We start from the raw sequence: 15,711 nt of genomic DNA on the forward strand, positions 1-15,711 counted from the left end.
CTAGCGGTTTCTCTGAGTTGCAGAAGCTACAATGCTAAACTTAAACGCTGGAAGTCCAGGATAGAGAAGTACAATTGTGAAATAATTTACAAACCGCGAAAATCGAACCTAGTCGCCCTATGCTCTTTCTCGTCTCAAAACCGAAGTTAATGTGCTAACCGATTCTATCATTATTCAATCGCCATCCGTTTCAGGACAGGATAGAGGAGTAGAATTGTGAAATAATTTACAAATCGCGAAAACCGAACTTAGTCGCCGATACTCTTTCTCGTCTCAAAACCGAAGTTAATATGCTAACTGATTTTATCGGTATTTAATCGCCACCTGTTTCAGGACAGGATCCCAAAACAAGTGCTGGACTTGATAGAGAACCCGAAATTGACACTGTTACTCAATGCACGATGCATTCAGCAGATCAGTATAATTCGGATTTAATACCACATGTAGAGGCCCCCCTTAACGTTTTTAAAAACCAAATAATCTTCAGAGGCGGCAACCGCCCACAATGTCTGGAGCTTCTTTATCCGGGCTATAGCGGACACTATCTGCCATTGCCTGAATCGGATACCTCCGCATTGGTTACTATTTTAAGGGAGCGCCTCAACCCAAATGTGATAAATGGGATAAAAATTCCTGAGATATTTCTCGCTTCGCTTCAAACCGTGTTCATTAACAACTTCCAACGATACCGGCTTAGAATAACCCAGAGGGTGGTTGAAGATGTTCCGGTTCCTGACAGGGTTTACGAAATAATCGAGAAATTCCCGTGAGAATAAAGCACAAATACTCGAGCAATTTTATTTTCCCTCAGTGTCCAGGCAAATCCGAGATTACGTTAGGCACTGTGATACTTGCAAATTAAACAAGTACGATAGACATCCGGAAAAACCGTTCCTCCAATCTACTCCAATACCAAGTTATCCCTGCGAAATCTTACACAACAAAAAAAAAATTATCTTAGTGCAATTGATAAATTCAAGAAATTTGTCAAGCTTTTCCCAATAAAGAACAAATCTTCCGTTCACATCCGAATAGAGCTTACTGATCTTCTCCACTATTTCTCCCCGCCGAAAATATTAGTTATGGATCGGAAGGGGATTTTACTCCCCTTTTCCTAAATTATATTCGATCCCTTGGCGTAGAGATTTACCGATTCCTACACAACGAAGTCAAACTAATGGTCAGGTTGAGCGTCTAAACTCAACATTGATTGAAATATATCGCTGTATTTCGGTTGAATATAACGGACTTACTCCAAAAGAACGCATTTATATTGCAGTGAACAGGTACAACAATACTGTCCAATCTGTTATCAAACGAAAACCAGCGGGTGTGCTCCTCAGCCGGATCTCAAGAATAAACTAGCAGGATTTCCGAGAAAAAGCTTTATTACTTAATTGGCGCTTAACCGTTTAAACGGTTATGGCCGTCCAACAAGGCGCGCCAGGCCCTTCTCTTTGCCAACTGGCGCCAATTGGTCACAAAAAGGGAGTTTATATCGTTTTCCACCTGGTCCTTGCAGCGGAGCGGGGCCGCCCTATTCCTCTGTTTCCATAGGCAGGTTCCCATACACTTTCTTAGCCAGAGCGTCATCTTTCATTCGCATAACATGGCCTAGCCAGCGCACCAGCTGCGTTTTAATTCGCTGGACTATCTAAAGCTCGTACAGCTCATCGTTAAATATTCGTCGATACTCGCCATCGCCAACGCGTAGAGGTCCATAAATCTTTCGAAGAACATTTCTCTCGAACACTCCCAGAGCCGCTTCATTCGATGTTGTCATGTTCCATGCTTCTGCACCATATAGCAGGACGGATACGATAAGTAACTTGTAGAGTATGATTTTCGTTTGCCGAGAGAGGACTTTACTTCTCAGCTGCCTACCTAGTCCAAAGTAGCATTCATTGGCTGGATTTCAGAGCTTATGTTGTTACTAGAGTTAATGCTGATTCCTAAATAAAAGAAGTTTTTTACTATTTCGAAATTATGGCTGCCAACAGTAGCGCGGGTGCCAAGGTGCATATGCGCTGACTCTTTGCTCAATGACAGCAGGTACTTCGTTTGGTCCTCATTCACCATCAAACCCATCTTTAGAAATGCGAGTTTGAACGTTAAATGCACAACACCGCGTTCCTTTGAAACAGGGGAAAAGTTGCTGATTGCCAACAAACAAATAAACAAATATAGCCGAAACGAAATTCTCTTTATAAAGAAGAAGCTGTCGCTGGGAACAGAAACGCAACTATTGTTACCGAAAGTTGAAAAAAGTTCCACAAAACTGACGTAAAAAACGTCTAAGATAACATTGGTCAGAAGGCAACTTTTATGCTTAGATCCTTGTGCCCCAGGGTTTTGGGTGCAATTAACTTGCAGCCGACCTAGTCAGAAATTGGTTCAATTCCAAATAACTCGATGGCTCGAATGACGACAGTCGTTGTGGTTCAACTCCACCACGAGGACTACGCTTTAATTAACGTGAAGCCACTCGTGCCATTAGAAGGTTATTTGCAATTATCAACGCTTATGACTAAAAAGGATCACACGAACCTTCCCATGTCAGCTGGGAAAACGCCTATATTCCAATGCAAATTTACCAAAAATAATTTTGAACCAACAATGTGCGCACTGCAGTACATAAATTGTATACATATTATAAACACCAAATCGGTGAAGAAGAAAAAATTCGCGTATTGAAAAAAAGGAGATTGGAATACTCTTATTAGAGCGATACTAACACAAAATAAAAAAATAAAATACCAAACCTTTAACTACTAACATCGAAAAAAAAATATTTCCAAAATACGAACAATTAACACTTTCACAAGCGGTCCAAATAATTCTTTTTCTTCATAATTCCTCAAATTCGCCAGCAGCAACTCACTTTTTTAGTACTAGTCTACCATGTTGGTTTGGACTTCAAACCAGAAACTAAGTTTTTTACATTTTTATTATATATGGCGATCCTTCCATACATGCTTGATAACAAGCAGACTGAAGTTTCAATGGCAGCAATAAACAAACAATTTGAATGGCAGTAATAAACAAACAATTTGAATGGCAGTAATAAACAAACAGTTTGAATGGCAGCAATAAACAAACAACATGACTGGCAGCATTTAAATAATAAGTATAAATAAGAACAATTTTGGCAACCTCACGGTTGCTCAACCAGTAGCAGAAATTTTTAATTTCTGCTTAGGATTTTTTTTAAACTGTGTTAAGAATAAAACGTAAATTCTCTTTTAAAAAGGAACTTAGAAATACTACGTAGAAACTAGAAAAAAAATCCTTTTCAATGGAGTAAATTGGAATGCCCAATAAACATTTTAATAAGAACTTTGCAAAAGAATTAGAGTGGTGATCACATTTTTCACCCGCTTAAGGTAAAACATAGATTTTTTTTAAAGCCTTTTCTCCGGTTATGGATGATATAACAAAAGAGGAAATCGACGAGGTATTCAAAAAATATGTAATACAAGTCGAACAAGAAACACAAAATTCTCCCAAAGTTGTTGAAAGGTTCCTCAAATCTCTACAACGCTCAAGCAAGGCCCGCAACCAATAACCATCAAAGAATATCGGCAACGGAACAAGTTAAACAAGAAAGAAAAAGATATTGTTACGAATATTAGCAAAACTAAGGAGTGCTGCCAGCTCTAAGCCGATCTAAGCAGTGACGTGAATGCACATCAATAATTCAATCATTATGTATCTACATAAACGAATAAATAATTGCGTCTACACATATGTACACATTCCGACGAGCAACATTTGCATACAAGGCAGCAAGAGATGAGATGTCACACACCGATGAATTTACTTATACGCTTATGTGTGTGCGGGAGACTGTAAACTACAAACACATGCATATACCTTATCTGAGTTGTCACAAGAGAGAGCAATAATTTGTGCACGTAGTTGTGGCTGGCGATTTTGTAGCCGAAACAACTAGTAACTTCTGGAAATCGAAGAGCCTAGAAGTATGCAGCGTAAACTATAAAAGCGGCGCCAGCGAGTAAGAAGTAATTCAGTTTGATTTGAATTGTCAAGCAGTTACGAGTAAGACGATATCTAGCGAGCAATAGCACTATTATTTTGAAAGTCAGTTTCCTTTAAGATATCAGTTTGGTTATTAAGCTATTCGTTGCACAGTTTGAGTGTTATTGTGAAGTACTTAATAAAGGCCATTTTTCCATCATTCAATATTGGAGTTATTTATTCAACAGTTTAGTGATTCGAACTTAGCAGAGGATTGCAAATAAGAGGATTTGCAAGTAAATTCGTTACAATTGGTGTCAGAAGAGGAATTGTTGAATAAATTCCGAAGATTGGGAATACAACTTGGACATGGCAAAGTTCAGTGAATTGAAGATCCAGCAACTGAAAAAGGAGTTGGAAAACCGGGGATTAAATACAACTGGAATAAGATCGAACTTCAAGCACGGCTACGAGAGGTAATGGAATCGCAAGGAATTGATGTGGACGAGTTTGTCTTTTATCCTGATGGGGACGAAACAACAACAAAAATTGAAGAGAAAAACGAAACATCGCAGACAGTTACGAGCACAGACTTGAACATGATATTGGCTGCAATAACTGCTCAAACATCGACAGTGGCATCTCAGCTGGAATCGCAGGAGACACGTTTAACATCCAAGATGGAAGAACAGAAAACGTATATGTCATCTCAACTAGAAGAACAGAAAACGTATATGTCATCTCAACTAGAAGAACAGAAAACGTATATGTCATCACAGATGGAATCCCAAGAGACACGAATAACATCGAAGATTGAAGCACAGGAAACACAAATTTCTTCACAACTTGACGAACAGAAGACGTATATGGTATCCCAACTGGAATCGCAGGAAACCCGTATAACATCACAATTGGAAGAACAGAAGACACATTTGGCGTCTCAACTGGAAGCGCAAGAGGCACGTATATCTGCAATGTCGGCACAAATTTCGGAACAGGTATCATCGCAGCTCTTTGTGAAACTGGAAGAACAGGATGCAAAAATTTTACAACTCGAGGACAAAATTGATGCCGAAATAGAAGCGTTAAAAGGTCGTATGGAGCAGTTACAACTAAACCGCCCAGCTGTTTCAGCGAGTAATCCAAAGGTAAAGACACCATCCTTTGACGGTTCTGTTCCTTTTCAGGTCTTTAAGCTACAGTTTGAGAAGACCGCAGCAGTGAACCAATGGAATGCTGAAGATAAAGTTGCAGCTCTGTTCGTGGCACTGAAAGGGCCTGCCGCGGAAATCTTACAGACCATCCCAGAGTACGAGCGGAACCACTACGAAACATTGATGAGCGCTTTAGAGAGACGTTACGGAAGCGAGCATAGGAAACAGATATTCCAAATTGAGTTGCAAAACCGCTACCAAAAAGCAAATGAGACATTGCAGGAGTTTGCTTCAGATATTGAAAGATTGGCTCATCTTGCAAATGCAGACGCACCCGTGGAATACACTGAAAGGGTAAAAATCCAGAGTTTCATAAATGGCATACGAGATGTGGAAACGAAGCGGGCTACATATGCGAATCCAAAACTAACGTTTGCTGAAACGGTATCGCATGCACTGACTCAGGAAACAGCCTCACTTTTGAGTAAGCCAGCGTACAAAGCTCATCGCGTGGAAGTGGAAAAGCCAGACTGGGTAGACGCAATTTTGGAAGCATTGAAGGGTACGCAGCAGAAGAATAATGATGCAGTCAAATGCTTCAAGTGCGGCAACCCAGGTCACATTGCACGTCATTGCGATCTTGGTCCTAATAGTTCCAACAATGTGGGTGGCCGTAAACGCAAAGCTGGCGGAAATGAGCAAGTGCGTGTCGAAAGTAAAGAACGAAAACTTGCCCCGGCTGTTGAATGTCCTGTGATATCTGTATCGCAGATTGGAAGGAAATCAAGCAGTCTTACCATCAGAGGGAATGTGGATGGTAAAGAGCGTGTACTGACTGTAGATACGGGGGCATCTCATTCCTTGATTCGATCTGATTTGGTCTACAGGGGAATAAAGTCATTACCTGGAGCGAGGTTGCGTACGGTCACAGGCGAATATAACCAAGTTCAGGGAGAAGTAATATGTGAAGTCCTAATTGGGAAGGTCATGGTTCTACACAAATTCGTTGTGGCGGAGATCGTTGATGAAGTTATATTGGGAGTGGATTTCTTGGTTGACCATGACATCAAGATCGATATGCAGAGAAGGGTGATGCATTATGAGAACCAAGATGTGCCACTTAACTTCAGTTTGGAAAAAGGGTTCAGCAGTAAGCGAGTGCTGGTCGAGGAGATTCGACAGAGACCACGAAAGTCAAGGAAAGTAGATCGAGCAAAGGTTGATGGATCGAATGTGCCAAATAAAGCGAAATTAAAAGTACCTGCGAGGAAAAGACCGGCATCAACAAACCCTAATGGACGCACTAAATTCACTGAAAGAATTTTTCAGAAAGAATGCAAGGATGATTTCAAGCCAGCGCGCACTTTTGTTGGGAAACGTCGGAACGATACTGAGTATGTGAAGCCAATCGGTCAAGAACAAGCTCTACAAAGTAGTTCTTCATTGGCCAAGCAACAGAGTGCGAGAGAACGATCCAGAATAATGAGTAGTAAGATGGAACACAGGTACGACAGGGAAAATAATTCGGAAGGTTTCCGGAATGGAGATTTGGTACTGTTAAACAACCCTCACCGGCGGAAAGGTGTCCCAGCCCAATTTCGGTGCAGTTGGGAAGGCCCGTACAAGATTGTGAAGAAGCTCAGTGATACCATCTACCGCATACAAAGCATTGAGAAACCACGGAGTAGAAGAGTGGTACATTTGGCGATGCTAGCAGCGTTTAGATCGAGAGATTTGTCTGATCGGGACGATCAGACTTAGGTGGAGGGCAGTGTTACGAATATTAGCAAAACTAAGGAGTGCTGCCAGCTCTAAGCCGATCTAAGCAGTGACGTGAATGCACATCAATAATTCAATCATTATGTATCTACATAAACGAATAAATAATTGCGTCTACACATATGTACACATTCCGACGAGCAACATTTGCATACAAGGCAGCAAGAGATGAGATGTCACACACCGATGAATTTACTTATACGCTTATGTGTGTGCGGGAGACTGTAAACTACAAACACATGCATATACCTTATCTGAGTTGTCACAAGAGAGAGCAATAATTTGTGCACGTAGTTGTGGCTGGCGATTTTGTAGCCGAAACAACTAGTAACTTCTGGAAATCGAAGAGCCTAGAAGTATGCAGCGTAAACTATAAAAGCGGCGCCAGCGAGTAAGAAGTAATTCAGTTTGATTTGAATTGTCAAGCAGTTACGAGTAAGACGATATCTAGCGAGCAATAGCACTATTATTTTGAAAGTCAGTTTCCTTTAAGATATCAGTTTGGTTATTAAGCTATTCGTTGCACAGTTTGAGTGTTATTGTGAAGTACTTAATAAAGGCCATTTTTCCATCATTCAATATTGGAGTTATTTATTCAACAGTTTAGTGATTCGAACTTAGCAGAGGATTGCAAATAAGAGGATTTGCAAGTAAATTCGTTACAATATTAAAATTCCTGCCCGTCAAAGAGGAAAAAGCAAAAACAAGGAGGTAGACAATATAGAAAGAAGAGGGGGATAGCTATAAATTATAGATTACTAAATCTAGCAGTTAATAATGAAGAAAAACTAAAATTAAGACAACAAATTAAGAACCTTAGGCAAAACAAATAAAACAACAAAAAAAATTTTAATGAGTTATTTTTAAAAATAGCATATAAATGAATATGGTATAAAAAAATAATAATTTTTTTTACAAACAAAAAATGTAAAACAAAATTTTAAGAATAAAGAATAAAATCAATAATTTTATTAAAGCTTGTAACGTAGCAAGATAACGTAGCATAACATATTTGAAATATTTTATAAGACAACTGTATGGCAACTCCTTTCACTTTAAAACTTTCGTTACCATAGTAATAGTAGTATAACTGAAGAACTATGTTTGTCTCTTTCTTTCTTTTGCATTGGCATTGTATAACATTTTTCTTAACAGGATTGCCTTAAAATAATTTTGCTCTGGCGCAGACTATAAAAAGGCTGCGCACTCTTAATTTTCAATCATTTCGTTTTGCGATCGGCGTTTTACTTTAGCTGTGGAAAATACATTTTTGTGAACATATAGACATTTTTGCGAACAATAATAAATAATTATAACGATACGAACCAGCTGTTTTCGATTTTCATTTGAACGAGAGTAGAAATTAACAATTTAAACTCTACAATTGGCGCCCAACAAAGCGGTTGAATTTTTTTCTTCAAAATTTTACCACGAAGAAGTCCACGTTTTAACAAAATGGTGTCCCTCTCTAATGAACAATTTAAGGAGCTACTGATGTCAATGAACAACCCTAATACACGTGTGGGTACATTTAGCACCTGCAAAGCTCGGTACAATGGCGAGAGGAGCCCTATCAAAGTCGAAGAGTTCATCGCAGCGATTTCTACTTTTAAAATGGTAGAAAAAATTAACGACGCCGACGCAATAACGGGAATGCCTATGTTGCTCGAGGGTGATGCTGCGGAATGGTGGCGCGGTATGAAGGATCAAGTATCCACATTCACGGATATAGTTCGCCTGCTACGCGAAAGTTTCTGTCCCGCAAAACCGGCATGGAGAATATATTGTGACATATTCGAATGTAAGCAGCAGAAAAGCGAGCCGACGGACACCTTTATCCGGAAAAAGCGAGCATTATTCGCTCAATTACCTAACGCTCCAGCAGAAGCTGATCAAATCGATATGGTTTTTGGCATGCTTAGTGCTTTTATCCGGGAGAGAGTAAGCCGTCATAAGGTAAATACATATGAGCAACTTCTCAAAGAAGCGCGAGAAACAGAATTGTTTTTAAGCGAACGTGAAAGCTCGATAAAGGTACAGGATCAAGTTTCCCGATGCATTTTTTGCCATAAAAAGGGACATACGCATGAAACTTGCTTTAAAAAGCAAAAATCTGACACGTCTGACGCAAATGCCGCTACAATTGCCGCTGCAATAGCTGTCAAACCGAAGTTTGCATGCTATGGATGCAATGCACCTGGCGTAACATGCGCAAACTGTACCGTGTGCAATAAAAGTAAACCGTCATCTGGTAAGGTGGTGAATTTCAACGCAATATCCCCCGTAAATGTTAGTAGAAACATACCAGTGGTAAATGTGGAGCTGTTCTGTGTACCGGGACAAGCTTTTTTCGATACTGGAGCTCGTACAAGTGTGGCAAGCGCTAACCTCAAACGCGTCATGGATTTCAAGGGGTGTAAGTATGAAAAAGTTACTTGTGACATCGCTTTAGCGGATGGAATCGTGTCAAGGAAAGAATGTTTGGCAACTATATGCAAAATCGTAATTGGCGGTCGGTGTTTAAACATCCAATTCATAATACTGCCAGAGGCAGACTGTAATCGCACGTTGATTGGAGCCGACTTTCTCGAAAAAGAAAATTTCGTAATAAACATGGGGCAGAAATATTGGTATTTCGAAGACAACCCTACGCAACAATTCGATTTTGGTGAAAACGTACCAGTAAATCTGATCGAAACCATTAAAGTAGCGCGTATTATTACCCCTAAGCGCAAGATTCCGGCTAACAACCCTCCTCCAAAGTCACGTGCTTCAGATCCTGAGTATTATGGTCCAGATATACCAGGAAATGACTATTCGCCAGGTTCGATCCAAGCCATATTTAAAGATTCACTGCCAGCTGATGCGCTAACCCCACAGAGGCAGAAAGGACCATCTCTATTTCCAAGTTTGATATATAATAAAAGAGATGACGACGATGACTTCGTAAGACTGGGTTCATTCGATTTTAAATTGTTGAAATCCACAGATGGGATTAGTCTCAAAAGTGAACAGAAGCAGGAGCTCGATGCAGTTCTTCACGCCAATTCAGAAGCATTTGGCGACATTTCTGAACCAACGCCGTACGCAGAACACAAAATTGACACATGTGATCATATACCAATTTTTAGTCCACCTTAACGTCTTTCTTTTGCGAAAACACGTGAGCTAAAAACAGAAGTTGAAAAAATGATAGATGCTGATATTATCATGGAAGGTGAATCACCATGGGCATCCCCCGTTGTAATGGTGCCAAAGAAAACCGGCGGAGTCCGAGTATGTATTGACTACAGGAAGCTAAATGCAGTAACCGTACCTGACAGGTATCCGTTACCACGTATGGATGACATATTACATGCAGCAAAAAGTACTAAATATATGTCAACTTTAGATTTGCAAAGTGGTTATTATCAAATAAAAGTAAATGATAAGGACTCTTACAAAACCTCTTTTATTACTCCTTTTGGAACATTTTTATTTAAAAGAATGCCATTCGGTTTGCGTAATGCACCGGCAACTTTCCAGCGTCTCATGGACCGCTTTAAGGCTTCTATTCCCAAGGTTCAACTATTAGTTTATCTAGACGATTTGATCGTGTGCTCGTCTTCTTTTGAAGAGCACCTCAAAGATCTTAACATTGTCCTCTCTGAATTAAACGAATTTAGCCTACGGGTAAATAATGCTAATAGTAAACTTTGTTGCGACGAGGTAAAGTATTTAGGTTATTACAGCTGATGGCATATGCGTTGATGTGGAGAAGACAGCCGCCATTAGCCAAAGAAAAGAACCGAGAAATGTTAAAGAATTAATTTCATTTATTCAGACGTGCTCATGGTACAGGAGATTCATAAGTGGCTATGCCGAAATCTCGAAACCATTAACTGAGCTTACGAAAAAGAATGTCAAATGGTCTTGGTCAGTAAGGCAAAAGGAAGCATTCGAATCACTTAAGCAAGCCTTAACATCAGCACGTATATTGAAACAGGCTCAAGACAATATGCCGTTTTATATCAAAGCCGATGCTAGCGCTTATGCGTTAGGAGCTGCTTTACTCCAGGGGGAGGAAAATAATGAACATCCGATTGAATATGCGAGCCGATTATTATCATCAGCTGAGAAAAATTATTCTACTACAGAACGGGAAACACTACCGATAGTGTGGGCATGTGCAAAGTTTCGCGGCTACATCGAAGGCTCTGAGATTATTTTGGTAACAGATCATCAACCTTTAAAATGGTTGCTTACAATAAAGTCACCTTCCGGTCGGCTAGCACGTTGGGCATTGCAAATTCAACAGTATGACTTCAAAGTGAAATACACCCCTGGAAAAACCAACTCCCTCGCTGATATGCTATCCCGTCCGACAAGTGATGAGAATCAAATCCAAATTGAACAAAACTATCTATGTGCTTTTCAAATAGACTTTCCTCGTAAGAGTTCCAAAGAAATACGTGATGATCAATTGAAACACGAGTACTTAAAAAAGATTATATCGTCAATTGAATCTGAAGACGATAATTTAACATTTTGGTCAAGCAGAGGTTATTTTCTGTTTGATGGGGTATTGTTCTGCTATTCTAACGATGATAGAGAAGACGCTCAACTGGTAATACCACAGCAAGAACGCGAGGAACTTTTAAAGAAATACCATAATGAGTGTACTGCCGGCCACTATGGGATAGAGAGAAGCATTCATCGTATTGCTAACCGATATTTTTGGCCAGGTATGCGAACTGATTTTGCAAAGCATGTCAAAGCTTGCACAGAGTGTCAGAGGTATAAGGCAACTAATTTAAAACCTATGGGTCTTTTTCAAACTACCAGCAGCAATCAACGATTTGAAGTTGTGGCGGTTGACCTGTTTGGCCCTCTACCAAAAACCCACGATGGCTTCCAGTGGATCACGATGGACAGAACTTTTTCCTCTAAAAGAAGCAACCGCGGAATGTTGTGCAAAAACGTTAATTGACGAAATATTTCTCCGTTATGGGATTCCCCGTCGACTAAAATCTGATAATGGTGTCCAGGATTGCCTTAAAATAATTTTGCTCTGGCGCAGACTATAAAAAGGCTGCGCACTCTTAATTTTCAATCATTTCGTTTTGCGATCGGCGTTTTACTTTAGCTGTGGAAATACATTTTTGTGAACATATAGACATTTTTGCGAATAATAATAAATAATTATAACGAAACGAACCAGCTGTTTTCGATTTTCATTTGAACTAGAGTAGAAATTAACAATTTAAACTCTACAAGCTTAAATTAGTTTCTTTTCTCAAAAAAAGAAAGTTATTAAAGGAAATTTTTAATTTTTCATTATGGCTTGGTGGAAAAGCTAGCAAATGGCATTATGATAGCCATAGCTGGTTATGAAATAGGTAAATAAAATTCAGGAAAAAAATAAAGTAGCAGAGAACAAGATTAATAAATAATTATAACGAAACGAACCAGCTGTTTTCGATTTTCATTTGAACGAGAGTAGAAATTAACAATTTAAACTCTACAAGCTTAAATTAGTTTATTTTCTCAAAAAAAGAAAGTTATTAAAGGAAATTTTTAATTTTTCATTATGTCTTGGTGGAAAAGCTAGCAAATGGCATTATGATAGCCATAACTGGTTATGAAATAGGTAAATAAAATTCAGGAAATACTGAAAATAAAGTAGCAGAGAACAAGATTAGTTAAATATGAGCCACCAGTTGAAGAACAAATCGCCGACGTTTGGTTAGTCGTTTTATTTTTCGCATTCATAATATTGATCGTTTCAATAGCTATGATGCTCAAAAATTATATCAAAACTAAATTTAGACAACTAAAAAGCATTCAAGAGCGTGTTTAAAACACAACCTTATTACCTTACTATTGAAAACCCATTTCCAATCAATAGCCTTCAAAACGCCTCAATCAACAGTAGAGACAGCTTCATCAGCGCTGTCTAAGGCAAACCAAAAATTTTAATAATTTTAAAGAAAAAAAAGTTCATGTACTCAATTTCAGCTAAATGGCTGCATATGTACAACATATTTCTCTCTTGATAATTACAGGAGCAGATACAATTATATAGTAATATCACGATTAATACTTCAAAAAGTACATAGCAGGAAAAGAAAGTGGAAGCATACATTACCCATCCAATAACAATATTACCAAGAAGAATGGAGAAAATAAAGAGTCACAAAGAGAACCTTATTATAAATAAAACGCTTGATAAATAAATAAATTTGCAATTAGACATGTCGCGCTCGTTTTCATCCCAAAGGATAGAAAATTTTTAGCATAATAAATACAAGCAACCGGATTGTTGATGAAGTTATTAACTTAGAACAATATTCGACCAGGCTGAATAATGTCGGCAATCTAAGACTTGTAAGAGAAGTTGTCCCTTAGGAGACAAATTGGTCAAGAATAATGAAAACTCCAGTAGGCAAAAATAAAAACAAAATGAAAATAGGTACCCAAGTTCTCAAAGATCTAATAACTGAATTAACTCTGGAGGGTATGACTGTGACAAATCCCGAAGTATTAAATCCCAATCAATTGGTCACGGACATTCTATTATAACTCTTAAAATTAATCAAGATAAGGAAATATAAATCTCCTATGTTAAGTTAGATAGTATATATATGAGCCCCCGCAAAATAGACAACACCGATAGGAAAAATAATATTAGTGCAATTCCCGGGAAAGTAGCAAATATCGATAAGGAAAATATTTTCAATTTAACCCCGTAAAGTAGTAAATATCGATAGAAAAAATGTTTTTACATTTACTCCCTATAAATTAGAACATATCGATAAGGAAAATATATTCAATTTAACCCCGTAGAGTAGAAAATAGGAAAAATAATTTTACATTAATTCCCTTTGGAGTAGAAAGTATTGATAAGAAAAATAATCTTACATTAATTCCCTTTAAACTAGAAAACATATTAATAGGAAACATAATTTTAATTTAACTATACTTTAATGCTCTATAGAATAGAAAATATAGATAGTAAATATAATAACACTTTAATTCCGTATAATGTAGAAAATATAGATAAAAATGAAGCTAAGAATATAATAATTCATAAACTAATATAAATTTTATTATTGAAATTAGTCATCAACAAAATACTTTAACTAGAAAATCCAAATTACAATAAATAGAATCATTCCAACTTACTCATAATTTTCATTAAGTGCTCGCAATATGCACACATGCAAAAACAAAACAAATGTAAACTATATAAACAAAAAAAACATTCTTTATTCTTTGAAATCAAGTTCAAATTATGTCATAAAATGCTGGCACACACCAAAAAAAAAAACACAGTATACGTGTCATAACTTGAGGCTTCTTCTACTTCAAATTACTCACTACAAACCTTTATTCCCACGACTCGTTTACGCTTAAACTGCATTTGCCATAATCTATTCCGTTTTTGCTTACTATGCATTTCGCACTAGTGATGGAAAACTATCGATGGCACTATCGATTATATCGATAGTCGGGCACTATCGCCGCCATCGATAGTTTGGGAAAACCATCGATAGTTTTTCGGCTTTTGTTACCACGCTTAAATTTTTTTAAAACACGAAAAAATGGATAAATTTTTAATTAGAACCAACGAAGGTAAGTTAAATAAAGCATACAAATCTTGCGTTTTAATTTTATTTAAACACAATACCATTGTTGTAGAAAATGAGTTCCCTGTTACAAATGCCGATTCGGCCGAAGTTGAAGCCACTGACGAAGCTGGCGGAAATGGGAGGATTAAGGGGCTATCTTTGGTAAATATTTATAATTCCTAACGTTTGCATGAAGATGTTAAAACGTTTATCTTAAAGGTGTGGAAATATTTTAAAAAGTCTACCGACAAGAAGTTGGCTAAATGTTTTATATGCCAAAAAGAATATAGGACAAGTGGCAACACGTCCAATTTGCGTGACCATATGACGAGAATGCATCCGAACATGGAAAATGAAAATGAAAATGATCGTTGCTCAAGCGGCTCCAGTAGCATCCTATCATCAATGCGTTCAATAGGCTCGCATTTCAAAAGAGGTGCAGAATATGATCCTACATCATCGCGAAAAAATAAATTGATAAGGCTTTGGCTAGACTAATTGGAGTTGACTTGCAGCCTTTCAGTATTGTTAATGATGAAGGATTTAAGCGGCAATTACCCACCGACGTGTGCCGTACGTACGGACGTTTGTCGTACGAAACACGTTTGACCGAACCCTCAAGCCCGTAGGAATCAATGTGTGCGGCTGTGTACATGTACGTAACATATTTGTGTGTGTATTGTTTACAGATAAGCACTGTTGCCATTGACCATTTTGCATGCATGCTTATGGAAACATCAACTTTTTCCAATTTAATATTTCATGTTTTAAAAGCTGGAATTAATATTAAATAAATATAAATATATTACATATTTATAATCTGCACTTTTACATAATTATTTCGAATTATTTTCACAATTTTTCAAACTTTAATTAGGTGTTTTTGCACAAAACTGCAAACGGTCAAAAATTAGCTCACAAAAGTTTACTAGGCACTCTGTCTAATAAGAGAGCGATCAGCTGACACGTTCTTACGAAAAAATCAAACCGGGCTGCGTACGTACGGGCGTTGCACGTCGGTTGGTTTTCGTTTACATTGCACACTCATAAGATAGGTCGTGTCAGCTGACAAGTTTTTGGTACGTACGTTCGTGAGTAACTGCCGCATTAGGGCCTTTACAAAAATACTAGATCCGCGGTATGTGTTACCGAGCAAAACCACTTTCAAAAACGTACATATACAAAATATG

The 15,711-nt window shown here is 38.0% G+C and overlaps 1 protein-coding gene across 1 annotated transcript in view; it reads left to right on the forward strand.

Annotated features, from left to right (window-relative positions):
* The window catches only part of LOC137241573 (uncharacterized), a 266,619-nt gene that overhangs the window by 199,501 nt on the left and 51,407 nt on the right, over nucleotides 1-15,711 (forward strand). The window lies entirely within an intron of this gene.

The sequence above is a fragment of the Eurosta solidaginis genome, chromosome 2 (assembly GCF_040869045.1).
Source record: "Eurosta solidaginis isolate ZX-2024a chromosome 2, ASM4086904v1, whole genome shotgun sequence".
NCBI classification, from domain to species: Eukaryota; Metazoa; Arthropoda; class Insecta; order Diptera; family Tephritidae; genus Eurosta; species Eurosta solidaginis.